Source organism: Lepus europaeus, chromosome 1 (assembly GCF_033115175.1).
Source record: "Lepus europaeus isolate LE1 chromosome 1, mLepTim1.pri, whole genome shotgun sequence".
Taxonomy (NCBI): domain Eukaryota; kingdom Metazoa; phylum Chordata; class Mammalia; order Lagomorpha; family Leporidae; genus Lepus; species Lepus europaeus.
Window position 1 is genome coordinate 35,302,515 of NC_084827.1, and position 27,486 is coordinate 35,330,000.

At 38.7% G+C, this 27,486-nt stretch overlaps 1 protein-coding gene across 1 annotated transcript in view; it reads right to left on the reverse strand.

Annotated features, from left to right (window-relative positions):
* The window catches only part of FOXP2 (forkhead box P2), a 547,305-nt gene extending 528,386 nt beyond the window's left edge, over positions 1–18,919 (reverse strand). The window contains exon 1 of the mRNA XM_062198659.1: positions 18,818–18,919. The gene's annotated coding sequence lies outside the window, so the exon portion shown is untranslated. The remainder of the gene's footprint in view (positions 1–18,817) is intronic.
* Positions 18,920–27,486: the final 8,567 nt, after the last annotated feature.

The window sequence follows — 27,486 nt, forward strand, 5'->3', positions numbered from 1 at the left end:
ACAACATCTATTTATAAAGTTATATGAATGTGACGTTGCAAAACAAAAGCAGTTTCTGAGTGGTTTTGCACATATATTAAACAGCATAGACCTGATGATTTTTACTTTGCCAAAAGTCACAGGCCTAGTGCAATGTTGTTTCATGCCTTTTTTTCCCCATGAAGCCTCAGAGCCAATTCTTGGGTGGTACGGTTCTGTGCTGCATGTCTCATTTGGTGCTTTTTACTGCCACACGTAATGAAGTGCTGAAGGCAAAGTCATCTTAAGCATCACTACATTTCAGTAACTACTTCCTAGAATCCAGACCCATCCCACCAGCTCCTAAGAGTCACTGATAACAGCTAGTAATGGTGGCTGAGTGTGCCACTCCATCCATAAAGTACTTATGCTTTATAATAGTCTCTGATGTCCTCTAGCTAAAAATTGGAAAACAGAATAATCCTAGGCCTTCTAAAAATAATGAGAAAGAACGCTTAAGCGCCTTGGGTTTTCTTTAATTCGCACTGCTAAGAAGTGGCTGTCATTATGAAGAAACTACATTGGGGTTGGTGTTGTGCAGTGGGTAAGGCCGCTGCCTATGATGCCAGCATCCCATATAGGCACTGATTCCAATCCCAGCTGTTCTACTTCCCACCAAGCTCCCTGCTGATGGCCTGGGAAAGGCAGTAGAAGATACCCACGTGCTTGAACTCCTGCCACCCAAGTGGGAGACCCAGATGAAGCTCCTGGCTTTGGCCTGGCTCAACCCTGGCAGTTGCAGCAACTTGAGGAGTGAACCACAGGATGGATGATTTCTCTCTGTAACTGTGATTTGAAGGAAGGAAGGAAGGAAGGAAGGAAGGAAGGAAGGAAGGAAGGAAGGAAGGAAAGGAGGAAGGGAGGGAGGGAGAAATTGTGTTAACCAGTCCAATATTAAGATCTGAAAGAAGTTTCAGTGAAGTTGCTGACAAATGACCAAATAGGAAATGGCATTTCAGGGGTGGACAAATGGCCTAGAGGTTAAGATAATGGTTAGGACAATCACGTCCCAAATCTCAGTACTTGGATTCAGTTCCTTGCTCTGTCTCCTGACCCCAGTTTCCTGCTAATGCAGACCCTGGGAAGTAGTGGTGATGGCTCAAATAACTTGGTTCCTACCAAGCATGTGGGAACCCAGACTAAGTTTTCAGGTCCCAGTGCAGCCCAGACCAGTTCTGGCCTTTGCAGAATTTTGGGGAGTGAAGCAAAGAATAGAGGCACTGTCTCTCTCTCTCTCCCTCTTCCTTCGTCCCTTCCTCTCTCTCTTTATATCTCTAACATTGCAAAACAAATAGATTAAAATTGAGGAGAAAAAAAGAAATGGGCATTCCAAGACGGAATTAGAGAATTTTAATCTTTGAAAATTGTTTGATAAACAGTCCTAAAATTTAAATGGCAAAAGAGTAACATCTATTAAATCTGAAAGGTAAATACATGGATTCTGATAAATTAGTGTTGTTTTTTTTGTATGTTTTAATCGTTCTTAACTTTAAAGTAAGAAATCTTAAAAAGGAAAAATAAAGTTCTTAGGATAAAGGACACAGAAGTATGTTCAACAGCTCCTATGTTTCTCTTGTCTGTAGCACACAAGATAATCTTCTGGCAACTGAGTGTGACAGGCTGGATAAAACACATCTGGAGCCAACAAAACACTTAATCCGACATTCTTGTGAATCCAAGACTAGGTCAAGATAAGAAAAGCTTTGTTGGCTTTTCCTAAACTCCAAAATTATAACAAAGTATCACTAGCAAACTACTTTTTTTTAGCAAATTCTTTTTAAATATTTATTTATTTATTTGAAATCCAGAGTTACACAGAGAGAGAAGGGGAGATAGAGAGAGAGAGAGAAAGAAAGAGAGAGAGAGAGAGAGAGAGAGAGATTGAGAGAGAGAGAGGTCTTCCACCTGCTGGTTCACTCCCCACTTGACTACAATGGCTAGAGCTGAACTGATCTGAAGCCAGGAGCCAGCAGCTTCTTCCGGTTCTCCCAGGCCAGTGGAGCAGTCAGGTCTTGAACTGGCACCCATATGGGATACTGGCACTGCAGGCAGCGGCTTTACCTGCTATGCCACAGTGCTGGCCCCGCAAACTATTTTTTTAAACTAAGAATATAGCCAATATCTGTATTGATCTATTTTACCAAAACTTGCTATAAGTAACATAAAGCAGGAGGAGGCATTTGGCCTAGTGGTTAAGACAGTCTATGTCCCACATCAGAGTGCCTGAGTTCAATTCCCAGATCTGGTTACTGATTCCAGCTTCCTCTAATGCTGACCCTTGATGGCAGCAGTGTTAGTTCAAGTCCTTGCGTCCCTGCTACCTATGTGGGAGGACTGCACTGAGCTTCTGGCTCATGGCTTTGACCCCAGCTTGACCGTGGCCAATGCAGGCATTCACAGAATGAAAAAGCAAATGGGAGCTCTCTTTCTGTCTCCCTGTCCCTGCCTCTCAAATACCTAAAAAATAATTTTAAATATAATATTAAGCAGGGGACAGGCTTGTGGCGTTGCGGGTAAAGCCACCGCCTGCAGTGCTGGCATCCCATATGGGCTCCAGTTCAAGTCCCAGATGCTCCACTTCCAGTCCTGGGAAAGCAGTGGAAGATGGCCCAAATCCTTAGGCCCCTGCACCCTCCTGGGAGATCCCGAAGAAGCTCCTGGCTCCTGGCTTCGGATCAGTTCAGCTCCAGCCATTGCGGCCAAGTGGGGAGTGAACCAGCAGATGGAAGACCTCTCTCTCGCGCTCTGGCTCTTCTTCTCTCTCTGTGTAACTCTTTCAAATAAATAAATATTTAAAATATAATAATAATAATATTAAGCACACATACGATATCATCTACACTGAACATTTCAAAACACTTAATGCTTACTGATTTATGTCCTATAAGTTATAGCTACATTATCTCAGTTAACAGTAGAAATTATCACTTGCATACTCTGTAGAGAAAGACACAAGTGTCAATTCAGTACAAGTCTTGACAAGACAGATGAAAAAGCCACCCTGTGACATATTTTCAGTTAAAGAAGTCTCTCTTTAAGAGTCTTGAAATAACTTGTTGAAATTGCTTAATTTGCTAAGTGTATAAATTATAATTGTATATAATAGAATATAATTCACTTCTATTTCTCTCCAAAATTTAACTGGCAGTTCAATACTCAGCAGTTCTATGCTTCCACAGTTGAACATGCAAACCTTAAACTGAAAACAAAGTATTAAAAAAGAAGAGGCAGAAAAGGCTAAACAAGAATGTCATCTGATTATTATACAGATTAAAAGCTGATGCAAAAGTGTTGTATTTAATATATACTTCAATAATATGAACCTGATTTCTAAACAATGACTCAAAAAGGTGCAAGATTTTTTTTCTTTACAAACACAGAGTACAACAGCCTAGACTTTCATGATACAGACCTCTCCCACCACCCCCAATTCCAACACTCCCTGCAGGCAACCAACAACTGCTGTATTTGTGGAATGTGCTCTTTGAACTGTACAAAAGCCTTCAGCCTTTCCTGAATTCTGCAAACAAAAACTGCCAAGTGCAATTATTTCTCTGATTTAACATAATACAAGTGTTACTTCTCCTCACCCCACCCCCAACTTCCCTAGTGCCAGCAATGGCCTATAATGCATGCATTTTATCAATGTACAAAAAAAGAATCATTTTTCCTAATCAAAATTAAATTTGTTTTAAAAGTATAATAGTTCAACTGAACATAATATAAAATTCAACAGGCACCATATTCCCTTCTGTGTACATGTTTTAAGAATTCTATTTCTATAGACAGATTCAAGGATTGAATGGGATTAGTCCTTTTAATTATATGACTGGCATCTTCAGTTTGAAATCATTTTTACAAAAAAAAAAAGAAACACAATAGTTGTTTATGTTCAATTCATTTACCAAAAAACCTCATTAGTGCCAATAAAAATGTCCTTCCAAATGTGAATATCTTTAGATATTCAAAAGAAAATGAAAAATAAAAGCCAAAATAAGTTGATATAGAATTGTATAGATATTTAAACTCACCTACAAGTTCAATGTTAGAACAAAGCATTCTTCTATACTAGATCCAACATAAACTGCTTTTCCTCACTAATTATGTCCTTGACATTATGCATCCCCGAGTATTTTTCTTTTGAAAAAGACAATATTAAACCCAGTACTAAAGTTCCAGTTCCATTTTTCATACACATTACCATTTCCAACTTTTGATTTTTATAAATACATGATTTACTTATAAAATTTGAAGTTTTATTCCTAATTTGTTATGAAAAGATACTATCATTTATTTCACAAAGACACACATACAAAAACAATTATCAAGTAAAACTAGATATTATAAGAGCTGCTAAGAAGGCTGTTTTCTTCAAAAGAAGCTAAAAATCAAAATGAGGGAAACAAGGCTTAAATGTATACAACAACTGGAGTTTAAGAAAAAATGTATATATACAAATATATATATATATATGTAAACATATATATATAACCTTTTTCTAATTAATAACAATTTGTTCACTCCATGCCTTATTTTATGAAGCTTTGTTTCTCCCTTATTTTGAGACCCAGAGGCATCCTATGGTTACAAAGCAATGCTGAATCTAACTAGTTTAGTAGTTGACAAGTCTACACATAAGGTCTTCTTTTTTCTATCATATTTTTATGTTCTTTACCAGTCAAGCCACCTCTTACCATAGATCTCATAAAAGCTTTTTTTTTTTTTAACTAAGTATGTCATGGCATTTTATCTTCCCATTCATGCATTTATTTAATAAATATTTGTTATATAATGACCACGGAGCCAGTATCATGGTGTAGCAGGTTAAGCCAATGCCTGGGACTGCCAGCATCCCATAACAGAGCGTTGGATTGATTCCCAGATACTCTGCTTCCAATCCAGCTCCCTGATAACATGCCTGCAAAAGCAGCAGAAGATGGCCCAAGTACTCAGGCCCCTGCCACCTAGGTAGGAGACCTGGATGAAGTTCCTGGCTCCTGGCTGTTTCCTGGACCATGCTCCAGCTATTGCAGCCACTTGAGGAATAAACTAGTAGATAGAATCAATCTCTCTCTCTCTCTCTCTCTCTCCCTCCCTCTATCTCTCTCTCTTTCTCTCTCCCTCCCTCCTTCCCTCCCTCTTTTTCTCCCTCCCAACCCCAACCCCATCTATCTCCATCTCTATCACTCTGCCTTTTAAATAAATAAAATACTTAAAGAAAAAGAAATGACTGTATAGAACACAAGATGAAGACTCATGCTTTAAAATCAGACTAACAAGGTTCCAATTCTGGCTTTGTCATTTAGTAACTGGACCAGCTACTTAATCTTCCTGATTTTGGGTTTATCTGCTACAGACTGCACACAGGTAACATAAAGGAAGCTGTTATCAACAGCTCTGTAAACTCTCCACCTCCCACAGGAAGCTGTTTTTCAACAGGGTCTTGAAGCACAAGTCTACCACTTAAGCAGGAAGCACTTTCCAAAGAATACAGCATGCAAAGAGGCAATTTTTTTTGTGAAACCTTTGGGGATGACTATAGAAAGAGAAGTTCTGAAACATTTTAGGTTGCAGAAGATTAGGCTACAGACAGTTTCTTTGCATGTTAATAGAATGCTTGGTTTTGTGTATATTAATTTACTGAGAGAAGTCTCTGGGAAAAAGAAATCTAATTACCAAGTTTTAAATTTTAGGATCATTCTGATCTTTCACCCATGCATTCATTATCCAGTCCTAGAGAAGTAATACTATGTACAAAAGCCACAGGGCACAAAAGAACTTCAGTAATTGATTCATGAAATTAGGCCAAAGCAGGTAGAATAAGAAAGATGAGTCAGAAATATTCTAAGTATAGTAACATGGCACTATAGAAGTGGTCATGGTTCAAACCTTGCATGGACTTGTAGACCAACTCCAAAAGTTATTTGAATTTTTCTCTATATTTAAAAAAAACAGCAAAACTTTAAACAGAAAATAAAACCACCCATTTTTTAAAAATGTAGTTTTTGCTGCCCACTGAGTCAAAGAAGATAAAGAGTTTAGAGAATTGTGTAAACAGAGGAGATCAATGCAGTAGTTTAAGGGAATGTTTTAGACTGAGAGAGCATCAGCGGGGTATGGGAAGAGAAACACATTGGTGATCTAATTTGAATCAATGAAGGTAAGACATTTTATAATGAAGAAGAGCAGAAGGGAGGCATCCCGAATGACACCACAGTCATTAGCAACTGAGTGTATAATGGTGCTTGCTGTAAACAGAAATTAGATAAGAGAAGCATTATTTGATAAGGGAAGCAAGAGCTGGCAGTCAGCTTCAATTTATACATATGTTTTGATAGAATCCTCTGAGACTTGTAAGTAGAGATCAAGGAGGAAATTATAGATGCAGATCTCACACTCACTTCGAGAATACTCTTAGAAAGCTAGAGAAACAGGAGAAAGAGTCTCGACATTAAAGATGGTAGTTGCAGCACTGAGAGTGAGCTCATCTATATTAACCTCCAGAATGAAAAGAGAAGGGAGAACATAAGAAAAGAACTGACGGTGTGAGGTAAGCAGAGAAGTCTTACAATGCAGATTCAGGAAGAGGAGTAAGTGAGAAAACATGTCAGGAGAACATGAGATGATAGAAGGAACAGTCAGTAGGGTTGACTATTTCATGGAAGACAGCGTTTAAAACTGCACTTTAGATTTAGCAACAATAATATCATTGCAGGTCTTCTTATGTTAAACATAACAGTCTAAACACATAGGATTAAATCCACTCATTATCAAAATACCAATACAATGACAAAAATAAAATATTACAAATTTATGACAAGGATTATAGAAGAGGAGACATCTATCAAGATATGTCAACATATTATTGTATGTGCTACACAATCTAACACAGATCCTCAACTAAAGTTGCTCAAGGAATCAATCAGTCAAGCATTCATTTCCCTATGTTATTGGAAAGCAGACTGGTTCGAGAGTAAAAGATGCATTGGCAGGGTAAGCCTTTGGCTTATTGGTTAGGCTGCCAGGTGGGACACCCATATTCTAAGTCAGAGTGCCTAGGATAGAGAACAGGCTCCTCTCTAATTCCAGCTTCTTGCTAATGCACACTCTGAGAGGCAGCAAGGGATAAAATAAGCATCTGGGCTCCTTCAACCCACCTGGGAGACTCTGACTGAGTTCCTGGCTCCTGTATTCTGCCTTGCCCAGTCCTGTATGCTGCAGGAATTTGGGGAGTGAATCAGCAGAAGGGGGAGCTCCCCAACCCCTTCTCTCTGCCTGTCAAATAAATAAATATCTTATTTTTTTTTGGACAGACAGAGTGGACAGTGAGAGAGAGAGTGACAGAGAGAAAGGTATTCCTTTTTGCCCTTGGTTCACCCTCCAATGGCCGCCGCGGCTGGCATGCTGCGGCCGGCGCACCACGCTGATCTGATGGCAGGAGCCAGGTGCTTCTCCTGGTCTCCCATGGAGTGCAGGGCCCAAGGACTTGGGCCATCCTCCACTGCACTCCCTGGCCACAGCAGAAAGCTGGCCTGGAAGAGGGGCAACCGGGACAGAATCCGGTGCCCCGACTGGGACTAGAACCCGGTGTGCCGCCGGCGCCGCAAGGCAGAGGATTAGCCTAGTGAGCCGCGGCGCCGGCCAATATCTTAATTTTTTGAAATTAAAAAATTGTACAACTAAATCAAAACTGTTTTTTGCACAATCTAATAATCAGTAAAGTGTAAAGGGTTTTGGAAAGAGAAGAAGCCACCATTGAGCAGTCAATTAAAGTTCACTGATGCAATTTTACTCTTAAAAATTCACGTGGAATTTGGAGTTGAAATTTAAATCCAATACGTTCATTCAAAATACATTTGGTTGTGGAAAGAAGACTATATTGGTGGTCATAATGAAGAAGATGGAGAGAAAGTGACCAGAAGACATTCTGTGTAGCAATGCATTTCTCATGTGCGTAGAGAAACTAGGGGTTGACTACATCAAGACTAATTAAGGATCCTAGGGAAAAAAATGCCAATGAGAGAAGATGTAAAAATATATATATACATATATATATGTGTGTGTGTGTATAAGTGTGTGTGTATATAAAAATATGAGAAATGTCAACAAACTAATTAGGCTTCTTTCTTCAAGACAATGCTGACCCATCTGCTAATAGTGCCAAACTTATGAAGTTATAAAAAAAGTCTTGCTTTGGTCATTCCACCAACACTGACTCTTTCTGTTCTTCCACGGAGTGGGGTACCTTATTTCTGCCAAGGGCTATTTGGATATTCATAATATCATTTGTGGGCCATACAAAATTATCAACTTAAGAATTAGCCTATGACAGATTTATTGTATTTTGAGTGCTTCCTGTGGTTGCCTTCGCAGGGCCAGATCAGATGATTCTAAGGGTTTTATACAGCAATATAGCCATATATCAAAATATTACGTTACCATAAATATATATAATTTTTACTTGTCAATAAAAAGCTCTAAAACAATCTCAAAAAATATGTGTGATACTAAATATTAGATATCCTATTTCAAGTTTAAATTCAGACAAATTCTCAAATATGTGCACAAAAAGATGTAAATAGATGTATTCATTGCAGCATTATTTGGAATAGTGAAAAAAAATGGAGAACAATTGATTTGTCCATTTAATGAGAAACAAAGGATAAAACTGTGCTTTATTAAAACTAGGGCACATCATACAATAGTACAAAACTAATGAGTTATTACCCATCAAAATGGCAAAAATGGAAGACAATCTAAGTGTTGGCATGATATAGAGCAACTCAAACTCTCAAATGTGGTGGTAGAATGGTACACTGCAATAACAGTGTCAGGTAATGTTGACACTACAATACAGATGACCTATAATCTGGACAGTAGTTTGATACTGTATCATAGTTATCTTTAATATGAAAAGTCTACTCCTAAGTACATATATATGTATAATATGTAAGAAATAGACAATAATCTTCAGAATGGTATTATTCGAAATAGCTAAAAACAAAAGCCCATCCAGTTGGTCCAAACAAAGTCAATCTAAATAGCCAGTGATTTATTCACTCATTGCAAGTGACACAAGATGGAACTCAGGACAGTTACTCAACCCAAACATCATAATGGGCTTCATATTAAGAAAAAGAATCAAAATACAACAGAATATGTAAATGATTCCATTTATAGAAGGTAAAAAAAGATATAACTATCTTTGTTTTTAGTTTTTACTATATTTTTGGTATAATTCATAAAGATAATGAGATATGAAGAAATAAAACAAAAGGTTAACTTTGGATATGAGAGTGTGAAATATGCTACTTGATGAACATTTAGAATATTTCAAAGTACAAATCACAAAGAAAGCTATCACTTTTGATCCTAGAGTGATGACAATTTTTAAAATAGTTTTCAGTGAAAAATATTAACCAATTTTTCCAGAGCAGGAGATTAACAAATGTTTTTAATAGCTGAATTATTCTGAGATATCTGATGTGTGTTTGTTGTAGGTAAAGATTTAGGTCTTAATACACCTACTGGCTTTGAACAAACCTAAAATACACCCAATATGTAAAAAAAAAAAATGGTGGCCGGCGCCATGGCTTAACAGGCTAATCCTCCGCCTTGCGGCGCCGGCACACCAGGTTCTAGTCCCGGTTGGGGCGCCGGATTCGATCCCGGTTGCCCCTCTTCCAGGCCAGCATATCTGCTATGGCCCAGGAAGGCAGTGGAGGATGCCCCAAGTGCTTGGGCCCTGCACCCACATGGGAGACCAGGAGAAGCACCTGGCTCCTGGCTTCGGATCAGCACGATGCGCCGGCCGCAGCGGCCATTGGAGGGTGAACCAATGGCAAAAAGGAAAACCTTTCTCTCTGTCTCTCTCTCTCACTATCCACTCATCCACTCTGCCTGCCAAAAAAAAATGGTATTTTGGGGGCCACCATTGTGGTACAGCAGAGTAAGTTACTGCTTGTGATGCCGGCATCCCATTTGGGAGTACCAACTTGAGACCCAGCTGCTGTACTTTTTTTTTTTTTTTTGACAGGAAGGGTTAGAGAGAGAAAGAGAGAAAGGTCTTCCTTTTCCATTGGTTCTCCCCACAAATGGCCGCTATGGCCGGCGCTGCGCCAATCCGAAGCCCGAAGCCAGGTGCTTCCCCTGGTTTCCCACGCAGGTGTAGGGCCCAAGCACTTGGGCCATCCTCCACTGCCTTCCCAGGCCACAGCAGAGAGCTGGACTGGAAAAGGAGCAACTGGGACAGACTCTGTGTCCCAACCAGGACTAGCAACCCGGGGGTGCCCGCACTGCAGGCAGAGGATTAGCCTAGTGAGCCGTGGCGCCGGCCCTGCTTCACTTCCAATCCAGCTCCCTGCTAATATGCCTGAGAAAGTAGTGCAGTATGGTCCAAGTACTCAGACCCCTGCACCTACGTGGGAGACCCAGATAGAGTCTGGCCCAGCCTCAGCCATTATGGCCATTTGGGGAATAAACCAACAGATAAAGACCTATTTCTCTCTGTCTCTCTCTCCCTGTCACTCTGCCTTTCAAATACATAAAATCAATTTTTTAAAAGATACTTTCTCATTCATGGAACAAAAAGTTGAGCCCTCTTAGGTTGTACAAGCATAAACTCATTATGCATTTTTAAAAAGTTAAGTGTAAATGGATCATTAGGCCATATACGTGAAGATCAGGCACTTCTGAACTATTCTAAAATATCTGACCCACGATTACTACATTGCTCCTTTCTGTTGTAACCTATAGCTACAAAAAATGGAGCAGGTGAGTAATAATGGCTGCGTGGGTGGAACTGCCAGCCCCACAAAATTAGATCATAAACGCATCCACTAAAAAACAGCTACTCATTCCAGGAATTCTCAGCCCCTTGTTCCAGAAAACACTGCATCGTTAACTTGGAAGTGCACTCCTCAACAGGCAACTACCTAGGCTTTCAAACATTTGCAGGTAACACTCATGACATGTTTGACAAGAAGTTTTGTCTCTATCATCCTGTCTTTACAACCCAGAGAAATACATTTCACTTGCACGATATATAAAGTATACAGATATGGAAGTTTTAACCTGCTTGCATTTCTTTTTAAGTTATAATTACTTAAAATCAAGAGTTGAGGCTTTGGTGCTAACTACTTAGCTTGACAAAATTTATCCTCACTGTGAGCTTTCTGTTCCTTTGTTACAACTCTCCCTTTAGTGCCTGACAGCAGTCAACTGGTTAGTATTGCCACAAGACACAAATACAGGTAAGATAGTTAGGCAAGATCCCTGATTCCTTTCTTAGGATGTGAACAGCTGCTTTTGTTAGAAAGCCTGAGTCATTACAACAGAACGTGGAGGGGCTGGTGCTGCAGTGCAGCAGGTTAAGCTGCTACCTGCAATGCCAGCATCTCATATAGGCGCCAGTTTGTGTCTCTGCTGCACCACTTCTGATCCAGCTCTCTGCTAGCATGCCTAGGAAAGCAGCGGGAAGACCGCCCAAGTGCTTGGATCTCTGCCACCCATATGGGAGACCCAGATGAAGTTCTTGGCTCCTGGCTTTGGCCTGGCCCAATCCCAGACATTGTGGCCATTTGGAGAGTGAACCAGTGGATGAAAGACCTTTCTCTCTGTCTCTCCACTCTTATCTCTGTATCTCTGCCTTTCAAATCAATCAGTCTTTTTAAAAGGAGAGACAGAGAGAGTCAACATGGAGTAATGTACCTACATCATTTTGTTGTATTACTATTCCACAAAGATACAAATAAGTTAAGACACTCAAGTGTACAAACTTCAAGAAAAAAAGTACCTGGTTATTAGTGAAAAATAAGTAACATGAACATGAAAGATTTAACTTCTACCTAGCATTTTTTGTGTTGTCAACGTTGACACTGCTTTTTTCAAACATTAAATATTGTTTCCCATATTCCCAGACAGTTGACCAATACATATATTCTTGAACCCTAACAAGATATAGCAGTACATCATCTGAATTACACATAGAAGAAAGAAAAAAAATTCTTCTACTGCCTGCTGGGAATTTGTAAAAGAAACATAAATATCCATCAGATCTTCTTTTAAGGATTTATAAACATTCCAGGTAGGTTGATATAAAGTTACAGAAAAACTAGGGCACCAAGAAATAATAACTTTTAAAATATTTCCAGGTGGTGACAGAATCCATATTTCCTGAATTCCAGGCCTATATCCTTTCCAGAAAAGTTCTCTGCTTTGTGACTTAACAAAGAGAATAAATGGTTACATAAAATATTGTACATTAGTGCACATATATAAATATATATGGAGAGTCATAAGCACACATATATAATCATACATAAGTATATGCAAACAAATACACATTTACTTATAGATAGACTCTTGCATATACATAAAGGTCAAGAGAGTGACCACAGTTGGTAAATAAGTGACTGTCACATGCCAGGTATTTTTTAAATTTGATCATTTAACCTTTATATATTATAAGGAAAAGCAATATTATTGCTTTTCTTCACATGGAAAACTTACCCCAAATCAACATGTTTTTTTAAGTGGCAGAGTAAATATCTGAACCCAGATCTGTCAGATGCAAAAATGGGGCTCTTTGCTCCACAGTATACTTAAAATAATTTTTAAGAAAGACTATAAGCATTGCTTCATGCCTCCTTAACACAGGAAAAAAATTCATTCTGGCACTAGGAAGAAACATAGCTGATTTTTAAAACAAAATCTGATTTTATTCCCAAAATTTCAATATGGCAAAGGAAAAGTTGCTACAAAGATGATTCTTAGTTGAATATGTTCAAAATGTAATTCTGTGGTAATCTGGGCTTTGGCCAAGACAAATCAAAATCATAGATATTTTACAATTGCCAAGTTTTCAGAGAAACAAAAAAAATAAATGCAGTAGCAACAGATGCATTCTCCCCAGACATTTGTGTTGAGCCTAGCTATATCCAGAGCCTGAAGAAAGAGGGAATTTTTATATTTCATTTTTATGAATAATAAATTCATGATTTCTTTTAATGTCAACCAACTACACTGGATTATTTCCACTCTGAAAAAGTAACTAATTGAAAAGACTGAGAAAGAAAGAATAAGCAAGAAAAAAAGGAGAGGCAGAAGGAAGAAGGAAAAAAGTAGAACTAGAAAGAAGCCCATTTTTAGTACTTTCATATTTAGAAATTTCTATTCAAAGAAAGACTACAAAGAGCATCTGTCTTTTCCATTTCTTTTACAATATACTAACATAAAATTAACAAAATGAAATCCCACTCAAATGAAAAATTTCTAAGACTGACAGATGACTGCAGAAGTTCATTACAATTTAAGGAAAAAACCAACAGCTCAATAAAGTGAGTATTTCATTACTATAGAATGAATTTTTTATATTTAATAGAATGTCTATCTTTAAATTTGCAATAGAACTATATAAATCTTGACAATTTTATGGTAGATAAATAAATTAGCACAAAAAAGTAACTCATTATATACAAATATAGGATGGCTTCACTATGGACATTAGCACTTTCCACTAATAAAATACACTGATTTGTAATGTAACAAAATAAATGATTTTAAAATTCTATTATTTAACCTTGAATATTCACATTGACAACAAATCTCAAATTCTCTCCTTTTTCCTAGAAGTCTGCTTAACAGAAGAAAGAATGCCTTTTTAATAATTCTTTAATGTGACTTATTTTAGACATACTAAGAAGTATCTAAAGAAGTATCTGGAACCAGAGTTGTTGTATAGTGGGGTTAAGCTTGCCACACCTGCCCCCTAAACTGGAGTGCTGGTTCCAGTCCCTGAGCTCTGCTTCCAATTCAGCTCCTACAAATGGGCCCATGTGATGCATGTGGGAGAAGCAGATGGCATTGCTAACTCCTGGCTTCAGCATGGTCTAACTGGGCTTTTGCAGCCACATAGGGAATGAACCAGTCGATGGAAGATCTCTTTCTCTCCGTCTCTCCTTTTCTCTCTGCACTGTGCCTTTCAAATAAATAAATAAAGTCTTTTTAAAAAATAAAATGAAGTATGCATTGCTCAATTTTTAAAGATAATTGATTTTTTCTTTTAAGTAATTTATTTAGAAGAATAGAATCAATTGAGGTAGAATCAACTGAGTTTTGTGTATTAACCTCATCTCCTGCAACCTTGCTATAATCACATATTATTTCTAGGATTTTAAAAAAAAAATTTTAAGATTTATTTTATTTATTTGAAGGACAGAGTTACAGAGAGAAATAGAGACAGAGTTCACTCCTCAGATGGTCGCAACGGCTGGAGCTGCGTTGATCCGAAGCCAGGAGCCAGGAGCTTCTTCCAGGTCTCCCATGTAGGTGCAGGGGCCTAAGCACTTGGGCCATCTTCTACTGCTTTCCCAGGCCATAGCAGAGAGCTGGATCAGAAGAGGAGCAGCCATGTCTAGAACTGGCATCCAAATGGGATGCTGATACTTCAGGCCAGGGCGTTAACCTGCTGTGTCACAGGGCCGGCCCAGCCCCTCCAGGAGTTTTTTAAAAGACATGTTTATTTATTTGAAAGGCAGGCAAAGACAGAGAGAAGGAAAGAAAGAGAGAGATCTTTCATCCACTAGTTCACTCCCTAAATGGCCAAGCCAGGAACCTGAAATTTCATCTGCATGTTCCACATTGATGGCAGGATCCAAGTACTTTGGGTCATCATTCACTGTTATCACAGGCCATTAACAGAGGGCTGGATCAGAAATAGAGCAGCCAGGCCTCGAACTAGCACTCTGATATGGGATGTCAGTGTTGCACATGCCAGCTTAAATCACTCGTCCACAACACCAACCCAGTTTCAGGAGTCTTTGTTGCTATTATTGTTGCTAGTATAGTTGATTCTTTGGAATTTTCTACATAGACAATTATGTCATCCACAGACAGTTTTATTTCCTCATTCTCATTCTAAATGCCTTTTATTTTCTCTTGTTGCCTTAGCTAGGACTCCAAGTACAATGTTAAAAAAAAAATGGTGGAGGCCGGCGCCGCGGCTCACTAGGCTAATCCTCTGCCTTGCAGCGCCGGCACACCGGGTTCTAGTCCCGGTCGGGGCACCGGATTCTGTCCCGGTTGCCCCTCTTCCAGGCCAGCTCTCTGCTGTGGCCAGGGAGTGCAGTGGAGGACGGCCCAAGTACTTGGGCCCTGCACTCCATGGGAGACCAGGAGAAGCACCTGGCTCCTGCCATCGGATCAGCGCGGTGTGCCGGCCGCAGCGCGCCAGCCGTGGCGGGCAATTGGAGGGTGAACCCACGGCAAAGGAAGACCTTTCTCTCTGTCTCTCTCTCTCACTGTCCACTCTGCCTGTCAAAAATAAAAATTTAAAAATTAAAAAAAAAGAAATAAAAAAAAATGGTGGAGGCCAGCGCTATGGCACAGAAGGTTAATCCTCCGCTTGTGGCACCGGCATCCCTATGGGTGCCGGTTTTAGTCTTGGCTGCTCCTCTTTCCATCCAGCTCTCTGCTATGGCCTGAGAAAGCAGTAGAGGATGGCCCAAGTCCTTCGGCCCCTGCACCCGCATGGGAGACTGGGAAGAAGCTCCTGGCTCCTGGCTCCAGATCAGCGCAGCTCCAGCCATTGCGGCCATTTGGGGACTGAGCCAGCAGATGGAAGACCTTTCTCTCTGTCTTTCCCTCTGTCTGTAACTCTACCTCTCAAAAAAATAAATAAAAGTCTTAAAAAAAAAAAAAAAGAAAAATGGTGAAAAGAGACAGCCTTACTTTGTTCCTAATCTTAACAGAAAAGCATACAGTTTCTCAACAATGGTTTTTTATAGAGAAACATGCATGCAACTACCAACAGATAAACAGGATGTGTCCAGCATACCAGAAGCTCCTGAAATCCCCACCTCAATCTACCACCTATGTAACTTGACCATTATAACTTTGTTGTATTCACTTCCTGCATCCCTAAACACTATAGTTTTGGAACGACTATGCTTGTTTGCTTCTGGGCTGTACCTGCTCCAGGTGGTCATGAGGACTTGTGAGCCAGAGGTACCCTGAAAAGTAGGAAATGGAAGGAGTAATGGAGTCCAAATAGGAGCAAGCAGTAAAATAATCTCAAAGCTATAATGCCAACCAAGAGATTAGACGCCCATGCAGAATGCAGAGGTATCCCATGATTTGTGTGGCCTGTAGGTGGGGGCAAGTTAAGTGACTTGTCCCTGATTTTCGATGGGCCACACCTAATAGGGAGAATGATCACAATGGAGATGATGTAGGAAGATTTGTATGCAAGTGATCAAAATCTAAAGAAAGGGGAAGCAACAGATGGAGCCTTATATGCACTTCCAATTCCTGAAACTGACAATCATGATTTCTGCCTTGAACCCTAAGGTTTTCCTTGTGTTTTTCAAAGAATGTGAGTCTCCTTGTACAGAAAAACCTAGAGGTTTGAATATATAGGATCCCGGCACCTATCCTCCATACACATAAGTCCAGCATCTCCATTTTTAACAAGCTCCCTAGGTAATTCTGATGTCCACCAAATTCCGAGTGGCACTGGAATTTGTGTTATCTGTACACATATATGTATACATCATGTGTTAACTGGAAGCAATAAATAAAATAAAGGATGAAAATAATTAAGAAATTATTCAATATTATTCTTTCATATCGTGGTTTTTTTCCACTGATTTATGTTCCTGGGACTCAATCATGTTACTGTTGCCATACTTTGTTCATTTCCATTTCTGCCAAGCAGAAGATCAGCAAAACTTTTCTGTGAATGACATTATTTTTCAATCCTTCATCGACCTCAAACAGTAAATGGCCATTTACTACTAAGCCCCCAAAATTAAATTAAACGTTAAAGTTTCATTACACATTTTAATAATAAAAATTAAAGTTTTAAATGAAAAGCATTTGTTCATGGCAGTGAAAAGAATAATTTTTGTAGTCTTTCTCCAAGATACCTTTACCTAATTCAATAATAATAAAATGTTGGAACAGAACATCTATGTCCAAAACCAAATAGGTCTCTCTATGTGCATAGTTCATGCTGAATGACAACTATAGATTATCAGAAATGGCCATAGTATTAGAGGCTCTATAAGAATGTTCCAGGTACATTAAATATGAACCTCAACATCAGAGATTTCTCACTGTAGAACCTTTTATCACTTTGTCAGATGCTATATCAATGAAAGTGTCATATTTAAAACATGTGAAGATTCATTTGGTGGCTGGCGCCATGGTTCAATTGGCTATTCCTCCGCCTGCAGTGCTGGCACCCCAGGTTCTAGTCCCGGTTGGGGCGTCAGGTACTAATTCCGGTTGCTCCTCTTCCAGTCCAGCTCTCTGCTGTGGCCTGGGAGGGCAGTGGAGGATGGCCCAAGTGCTTGGGTCCTTGCACCCGCATGGGAGACCGGGAGGAAGCACCCGGGCTCCTGGCTTCAGATCGGTGCAGCACACCAGCTGTAGCAGCCATTAGGGGAGCGAACCAACGGAAGAAAGACCTTTCTCTCTGTCTCTCTCTTGCTGTCTCTAACTCTACCTGTCAAATTAAAAAAAAAAAAAAAAAAAGATTCATGTGGTAATTTTGGAGAAAATTGGGGGAATGTAACATGTGGTTGTATTCAGCTGAAATAAAACATTCATTTACTACTGGATAATTTGAACATTTTTCTAATTTAAACTGTTTGATCTGAGAAGCAAAGAAAGAGACAGAGAGGGTTTCATCTGCTGGTTCACTCCTCAAGATTCCACAATGGCTGGAGCTGGATAGGGACCGAAGGTAGGAGCAAGGAACTCAATTCAGGTCTCCCAGGTGGGTGATAGGAAGCCAATTACTTGAGCAACTACCACTGCCTCCCAGAATCCGCATTAGCAGGAAGCAGGAGTCAGGAGCCCAAGCTGAGAACCAAACTCAAGCACTTTGATGGGGTAGATGGGTGTCTTCACTGCTAGGCTTGAACACTCACTCTGACCATTTGGATTTTTAAAAAATCAAAACAATACTCTATTACTGAGTTATTTTGCTAAGGAATAAAGAAGATTATCAATTCTAAGTAAAAGTCAGATTTCTGACAGCTGTATCAGTGTTTTACATATACATCTAGTACCTCATTATAAGGATGTTGCTCTAGGTAACTTTTCAGATAAAAGTGCTGATTAAGATCAAGAAATTTCTTCCCAAACAATTTTTCTAAAGCACACTGGCTTTAGTCATAACTCCATCTACCAATTTCTGAGCAGTAATTGAAATCTCTTTTCCTACATAATTATTAAAACACATAATTTTTCTCAAAGAGATAAGGAATCAGTTTTTCCAATATACTGACCTAACAAAATTTATATATTTTATAGTAAATTATGAACGCAAATTCAGTCCACTTTACTTTCACTATGCAAAATGAAAAAGGGACTTAATGTCTCTCTTACCAGGTGGTAGATTTAAATAGACATATTAAGATAGTCTTATTCTTGGATTTGAAGAAATATAAAAGAGAGAGAACCAAAGATTAGAATAAAAAGGTTATGATAGCACTATTGCAGATATGAATTCAAAGGAAACTACCTTCTTTTCATCAGAAAACTCAAAACTCTTAACAGTTTCCCACCAGAAAATACAATGAAAATTAATCCATTTTGCATTAAATATTGGTGCAAGCCATCACAATACATTATTAGTTAATAAATGTTAACATACATCAAAACTTAAAGTTATCAGGCAAAATATTTTGTAAAGAAAAATATCCAAACAATATTGTCATCGTATTATTTTCTACTAAAACTTGAATAACAACAAAGACAGAAAGATGGAAAATACAGAGTACGGAGGACTTACATTTGGAGGGTTAGACTTTAATTCTTTCTCCTAGGACTGAACAGTCTTATTCTTTATGCTTACAATGCTCCTTTTCTCCAGGGTATTCTTCTACTTCCAGAATAGGTCAGGACAAAGCTTCAACAGACTTCTATTATTTGTTTGATCTAGAGGGAAATTATACTTTTAATCAATTATTATAAAATGCATCAAACTTTTTTCTTACTGTGTTGGGGGAGGATTTCTACCAGATCTGATGTGAACAGAAATGTAAGAACTGCCTTGTTGAACATTATAATAAATAAATCCAGTACTTTAAATTAACACCACTAAAAGAAACCCACATCTATCTTCTCTTTCATTTTTATGGTTAAGCAGCATAGCAAGAGAAAATTAATATTCAAAATCCAAATGACTACAAAAGCCTAGTTGAATGTATTTTTAAAAGACTTTAACATAATTTTGCAAATCCATGAGTTTGAATGGACTGGCAGAAACGATTAGGTATCAAATATTTTTACTCATTCATTTTAATGTCTTAGGGCTAAAGAATTACAGGATGATTAGAAAAGTGTAAAGGAAAATCCATTTTAAAAATTTTAATGGAATAATAAAAAAAGATGATTTCAACAGCCTGAGACAGACCAGAAAGAAATAGCATGGAGTCTATAATACAGCAAAAAATCTGGAATAAGAATTTTAAAGATGGAACAAAAGTTTAGAAACTGTTCTTCAAACAAGACATGTTGGGCAAATTAGAATACAAAACACAGGTATAGTCTAAATCTGATTTCATCTTAATTATCTAACAAATCTGTCAAATTAAAATGCAACACAGTCTACCCTTTCTTTTAGGGATATAGAAATATAACATGAAAACCTGACCCTTAAAGTTATTAATACTCATAAGTTTACAAAATTAATTTTATTTATACATATTTTATCAAAGTGTAGATTTCTAACAGTTATTTGTGTTCTATTAAAATTAAATATTAAGATAAGTGTATTCAACTTGTATCATACGCTGGGTCATACTCCCTTACTCGTACCTTATGTTAAAATCACTCATATTCTCTTCCACTAAATAATACATTAGAATGCAAGGGGCAAAGCATTTAGAGCAAAATTGGAAATAAAATATATGTGTTTTGGAGAAGTATGCATAATGGCACTTGAAAGTCAGTTTTTACTGAGAAATTTAACTTAGAACATTGGTGTTTGTCATTTAAAAAAAAAACTGAGAGAAAATAGTAAACAAATGAAACCAAATAGTATCTGCAGTCAGAATACTAAACATGAAAGCTAAAATAGAAATGGGAAAAAAAGGCACCTATTTAAGCCATTAATCTGATCACAAATTGGTATTTGTGTGATTCCCTTCAGATTTTAAACACTGTAAGTGACATTTGCAGTCATTTATCTGTCATAGCTCAAAATTATTTCAAGGTGAAACAAAAAAAATTTTATTACCAAAGATTAAAGCAACTGAGGGAAGGGAGAAAACCCACTCAAGAATCAGTATCACAGAAAGCTAGCTTGTTTTCTCTTCCAAAGTTTTAATTAATCTTGGCCTAATTTAAGGTGCTACTAGTAAAACTTAGCAATGTACTTTCTTTGTGAATATTTCCATTTGGCTATTCAAGCACAGGTAGTTCTCTTTGTTTCTAGAAAACAGAAATGATTTTTTCAGTGTTTTGGGTTAGTACAGATAAATGTGCATTCCTTTAGGGAAACCATTTGACCTGACAAAGTATGACTGATTGACATTGGTAACAAATACTTTTGTTGTCCTGGACTGACATGTCATTTACAGCAATACCTATGCTAATTAATGTAATCCATATCTACCAGACATGTCAGAGTGATATGCCAGACTCTTCACATGATATAGCTTGAATGTGGCTAAAATTAACATTATAGAATGAAAAAGAATCCCTCTGTGATTAAGAAATAAACCACACTCACATGCGCACACACACACACACACAATTTCTGATGACAGAGAAAAACTAATTCATGTACAATTAGCTATGTCTTGTGTTTCTTTGATAAAACTTTATTTTAAAAAAGCAAACTGTTTCTTTGCAAAATTTATGGGCACTATAATCTTAACCCTAAAGACTATAACTTATAACATACTAACATACTAGGTGATGTCTTAAAAACCATATGATCACCACACTACATCAAAACTTTGTTTGCAGACTGTTCTAGCTATATTAGTAGATCATTAACTACTGCAAATATATATTAATCATTTTTTCCTCATCTCTGAGGAAAAAATGTGGTATAAAGTGGGTGCTGCTGTGTACCATAGAATGGCAGATGTCCTAAACAGCACTCTGGCCTCAGAATCAGCCCTTAAGGCATTCGGATCTGGCTGAAGAGCCCATGAGAGTATTTTAGGCATGGAAACTCAAGACACTCTGGCAAAAAAAAAAAAAAAAAAAAAAAAAAAAAAACACTTAAATGAAAGATCTCTGCGAGTGAGATCCCAGTAGAAAGAATGGGCCATCGAAGAAGGAGGTACATTTCTCTGAAGGGAGGAGTGAACTTCCACTTTGACTATGACTTTGTCTAAATATGATCGGAGTTGGCAAACTCAAAAGGCTTCCATACCCTTGGCAACTCATGACAAGAGCCTAGGGAGATTACTGACACCATAAACAAGAGTGTCAATTTGTTAAGTCAACAACAGGAGTCAATGTGCTCTTACTCCTCATGTAGGATCTCTGTCCTTAATGTGTTGTACAATGTGAATTAATGCTATAACTAGTACTCAAACAGTATGTTTCACTTTGTGTTTCTTTGTGGGTGCAAACTGTTGAAATCTTTACTTAATATATACTAAATTGATCTTCTGTATATAAAGATAATTGAAATGAATCTTGTTGTAAATGGAATGGGAGAGGGAGCGGGAGAGGGGAGGGTTGCGGGTGGGAGGGAAGTTATGGGGGGAAAAAGCCATTGTAATCCATAAGCTGTACTTTGGAGATTTATATTTACTAAATAAAAGTTAAAAAAAATTTAAAAGTGGGTGCCTTTTTTGAACAAATAAACAGGTTTAGTTTTAGTGGTCAAATCATCAATAGAATATTTGTTAGTGAATACATTCATATTAACAACTAAAACCAGTCATTATATCAAATTAACTGATAAAATCTTAGTTTCCATGTTTGGTACATAGCTGGCACTGAATAAATATGAACTCTAATTAGGGTGACTATTCATCCTGGATTTGCTGGGATAGATGTGGCTCAGACCTACTGCGGTTATTAGAAGCTAACACTTCCCTTCTCTAAAAACTGTTCCAGTTTAAATGATACCCTTATATATTCACTCAAATTATCACCAATATATTATTTAGTATTTGATTATTGCTTTTAATAAACAAAGTATAGGGTTTTTTGTTTCTGTGATGCTGTCACATGAAAAAATACTTTGTTGGCATTAGGCTGAATAAGGTTCCATTCCTTTATCATTAATGAATTCATGTAGAATAGTCCCAGGTTTTACTAAATCCTCACGTTCTAGGAGCTGAATATTTTGTCATCAGGATAGGAAACACCTCCTAGCTGAAAAAAAAATCCATAAGTAACTTCTTAATTCCTAATTTACTTAAGTTCTCTCTTCATTTAGTTTATTATTTACTCATTCCTTCTTAAAATTCTCCCTTTTGTTCGCATTCCTCTATGATTCCTATGCTAACCTCTAAGACCTCTTTTTTCAGTTTCTGTTGGTTCCTATTCTTACATGTACTTTTTTTTTTATCTTACATGTACTTCTTCAATGTCAGTGTTTCCAAGATTTCAATCTAGTCCTCTTCTTCTCTTAATCTGCATTCCATTTGTCCTAACAATGACTACCTGTTGTAAAGGATTCCCAAATGTCTATATCCAATGCACATCTCTCTCTGGACCTCCAAAGTACCTACTGGATATATCACCCTCTATCTGGTCCTGAAATTTTCTCTAATTCATACTTCACCATATAACCTAAACACTTTTTATTTTTTGAAATATAAATCTGATTGTGTTCTTCCCAGATGATGGAAGGAACAAATAGTTACAGAGGGAGTAAAATCCTGCAGAGGAATTTAAAGCAATGAAAGACACAGGGAGAAACCCACATCCACTATAATAATAGACAATCTAGTCCTAAGCTCTCTTTCACCTATAAAAGTTGCTGCATGGGGCTGGCACTGTGGCATAGTAGGGTAAGCCTCTGCCTGCAGCTCCGGCATCCCGTATGGGCAGCTGTTCTAGTCCCAGCTGCTCCACTTCAAATCCAGCTTCTTGTTGATGGCCTGGGAAAGTAGTGAAAGATGGCAGTGGAAGTTCTTGAGCCCCTGCACCCATGTTTGAGACCTGAAAGAAGCTCCTGGCTCCTGGCTTCAGTTCAGCCCAGCTCCAGTCATTAAGGCCATTTGGGGAATGAACTGGCAGATGGAAGATTTTCTCTCTCTCTCTCTCTCTCCCTCCCTCCCTCCTTCTCCCTCTCCCTCTCCCTCTCCCTCTCCCTCTCCCTCCCCCCGCCTCTGCCTCTCTTTCTCTCACACACACACACTCTCTCTCTTTAACTTTGCCTCTCAAATAAATAAATAAATAAGTCTTTTAAAAAATTGTTGCATGTAGTAGTTATGTATATAGGCAAATATCACTAGGAAGAATAATATTATAAACAACACTAAATCACAGGATTGACAAAATAAAATCCCAAAAAAATAAATGTTAATCAGGCTAGGTGCAATATAAAGAACAGTGACAGGGTAACCTGTAGTAAAGTCTCATCATATTATTACTGTCGTAACTGCTTTGCAGGAAAGCAGGATTAATTTTGCCAACCTGAGTTTTCCAGAGGCTACAAAATCACCACATGCCTGTGCATATGTTCTATATGTCATGGAGAGTGAACAATATTTAACAACTAATTTCAATGCTAAAAAATAATATTTGCAAGCTCATTAATAAAAACAGACCACCATTTTCTGACTTTAGGATTAACACATAACAATAGCACATAACTGGGCCGGTGCCATGGCTCACTTGATTAATCCTGCGCCTGCAGCGCCGGCATCCCATATGGGAGCTGGGTTCTAGTCCCGGTTGCTCCTCTTCCAGTCCAGCTCTCTGCTGTGGCCTGGGAGGGCAGTGGAGGATAGCCCAAGTGCTTGGGCCCCTGCACCCGCATGGGAGACCAGGGAGAGGCACCTGGCTCCTGAATTGACAGGCAGAGTTAGACAGTGAGAGAGAGAGAGAGACAGAGAGAAAGGTCTTCCTTTTCCCTTGGTTCACCCCCCCAAATGGCTGCTACGGCTGGCGCTGTGCCGTAGCGGCCATTTGGGGAGTGAACCAACAGAAGGAAGACCTTTCTCTCGTATCTCTCTCTCTCACTGTCTGTAACTCTACCTGTCAAATAAAAAAAAAAAAAAATAACATAGTTTCTCAAGGAAAGTCTGCTTGAGTTCCCAACAATCCATTAAAAAATCTATTGCTATATTACCATTTATTTTAGAAATATTTGCTATTTATTCTAATTACCTTAAAATAGTCCATAAATGTAATTTTCCATTCTCTCTTGCTCACTTTATGAGTCAAAATCTTCATTTTAATTATTTTGATTCTGACCCTTACTCAAATTAATAATGGCCTATAAATTTTCAGAACTTAATCTTAAACCTTGTCTTTACTCAAGAATATTCACTAGGTCAGTGCCTCGGCTCACTTGGCTAATCCTCCACCTGCGTCGCCGGCACTCCGGGTTCTAGTCCCGGTTGGGGTGCTGGATTCTGTCCCGGTTGCTCCTCTTCCAGTCCAGCTCTCTGCTGTGGCCCAGGAAGGCAGTGGAGGATGGCCCAAGTGTTTGGGCCCTGCACCCGCAAGGGAGACCAGGAGGAAGCACCTGTCTCCTGGCTTAGATCAGCACAGCGCCAGCCGTAGCAGCCATTTGTGGGGGTGAACCAAGGGAAAAGGAAGACCTTTCTCTCTGTCTCTCTCTCTCTGTCTAACTCTGCCTGTCAAAAAAAAAAAAAAAATCACTCAAGTTTTCTTAAATACACACACATCAAACAATACCAGATATCTCTATAAAGCATCTTAGAAACACTTTCACCTCTATAATGCAGTCTTTCCCCTGCTACTCCATAACACTTCTTATCCCTCACACCCAATAAATATCTTCAAACATCCCTCCTGTAATTATCATCACAGAATATACCACTGCTAACAAGGTTTTCCAAATATATAATGTTTTTATAGTCTGTTTTATTAGACTGGTAAGGGACATGGAAAGCAACTGATGCCTGAGATTAATATATTTAAACTCAAATCATGCCAATATTTCTCTGGTGCCTTTTCTTACAAGCACATCAATCCGTGCTGTTTAAAAGAAGACAGGGTCCTTGATACTTACCAATTAAACCAAAACTCTGCCTAAAACTGAAGGCCCTTTCTCCTTAGGATCACGTTTGCCTCTGCTCTACTTTTTCCACTAAACTCTACATTCCAGAGTCAAACCAAAATAGCAAATTTTTGCTTTCAACCATCTTTAAAGTTTCAGTTTGCTCTACCTAGAATGGCTTTCTCTACCCTCAGATTTTATTTGGTCCAAACTGTACTGTACCTACCTTTCCTGCCTCAATACAATTATCTCTACCTTCACGAACCACTCCCTCTCTTGGCCAGATTTAACCTACTCATATAGCATTTTCTCTATCACTCCTTTTAAAATATCATACAAAGAAACACTGTAGTGAAGCATGTTAAGTACCTCTCGGAATGCACCCATCCTCCACTTGTGTTCCAGCTCCCTGCTAACACACCTGGGAAGGCAGCAGATGATGGCCCAAGTACTTGAGTCCCTGCCATTCATGTGGGAGACCCATACAGAGTTTCAGGCTCCTGGCTTTGGCCTGGTCTAGCCTTGACTTATGAAGGCATTGAGGACTAAACTAGCAAATGAGAACACCTCTCTCTCTCTCTCTCTCATTTTTTCTGTCTCTCCTGTCATTCTGCCTTTCAAATAAATGAACAAAAACTGTCCATTTAATGTACTATAAAAGATATTTGTCCACGTATCAAATTTCTCAGATTTAATTTTAAACACAAAAAATGTATTATTTATCTGTATCTTTGTTAACAACCTAACTCTATTATGAAGTAAGAACTGAACCACGAGCCAAGGAATGATGATCATGGCTGAAGCAGAGTTACAGTGTACTTCAAATGTTTATTTAACCTTTCTTTTTATTTTTTTAAGAATTATCTATTTATTTGAGAGGCATAGTTACAGACAGAGCAGAAAGAAAGGTTTTTCCATCTTCTGGTTCACTCCCAAAATGGCCACAATGGCTGGAGCTGGGGTGATCCAAAGCCAGGAGCCAGGAGCTTCTTCCGGGTTTCCCATTGGGGTGCAGGAGCCCAAGCATCTGGACCATCTCCTACTGATTTCTCAGGCCATCAGCCAGAAGCTGGATCGGAAGTAGAGCAGAGGGCACCTGAACCGGCACCATATAGGATGCCAGCACATTAGGCAGAGGCTTAACCCACTATGCCACACTGCCGGCCCTAAACCTTTTTTTTTTTTTTGACAGGCAGAGTGGACAGTGAGAGAGAGAGACCGGGAGAAAGGTCTTCCTTTTACCGTTGGTTCACCCTCCAATGGCTGCTGCAGCCTGTGCACTGTGGCCCGTGCACCGTGCTGATCCAAAGCCAGGAGCCAGGTGCTTCTCCAGGTCTCCCATGCGGGTGCAGGGCCCAAGCACTTGGGCCATCCTCCACTGCCTTCCCGGGCCACAGCAGAGAGCTGGACTTGAAGTGGGGCAACTGGGACAGAATTCGGCACCCCAACCGGGACTAGAACCCGGTGTGCCGGCACCGTAGGTGGATTAGCCTATTGAGCTGCGGCGCTGGCGCTAAACCTTTCTTAATCTTTCATTTTCAGCAATGCCAAGGTAATTTTCACTGCCACTTTTTTCAAGTACTAAATGAATTTGTCAAAAATGTGTCTCATTTAGAACACCAAGTTTTATATGACTTATTTTGGTAGAAAAATTACTAGACAAATTATACAGATATACTCAAATAAAACTCTTGGTTTAAAATACTTAAAAGTTCTGAATCAACACTCACATTAAGATCCCTGCCCCAAAATTATAGTTTTTCATGAAATCATGTTATATGATGATTTTTGTGTTTTATTTTTATTTTTAATTTTTTGAAGAATTATTTATTTATTTGAAAAGGCAGAGTGACAGAGACGTATTTATTTCATCTGCTGGTCAACACCCCAAAGGCCCACAATAACAGAGGATGGCCCAGGCTGAAACCAGTATTCTGGAAACTCAACCCAGGTTTTCCCACGTGGGTGGTAGGAACCCAATTACTTTAGCTGCCGCCCAGGTCATCACCAGGAAACTGAATGGGAAGCCAAAGTGGAACATGATCCCAAGAAGTCTGATATACAAAGTGAGCATCCAAGAGTGGTTTCACCCACTGCACCACAACATAAGTACCACTATAGTAATTTTGTCTGTCTCACGGAAAGTAGGATCAAAGGTAGCAATCACAACATATTGGGGCCACTAAATAAGAGTTAAGAAGAGAAGCATAAAATCAGTTTCCATGTTCTAATTGTATTAGCAGTAAATTTTATAAAGTAGAATATATACATGAGTTATTTTAGGGAAAAGA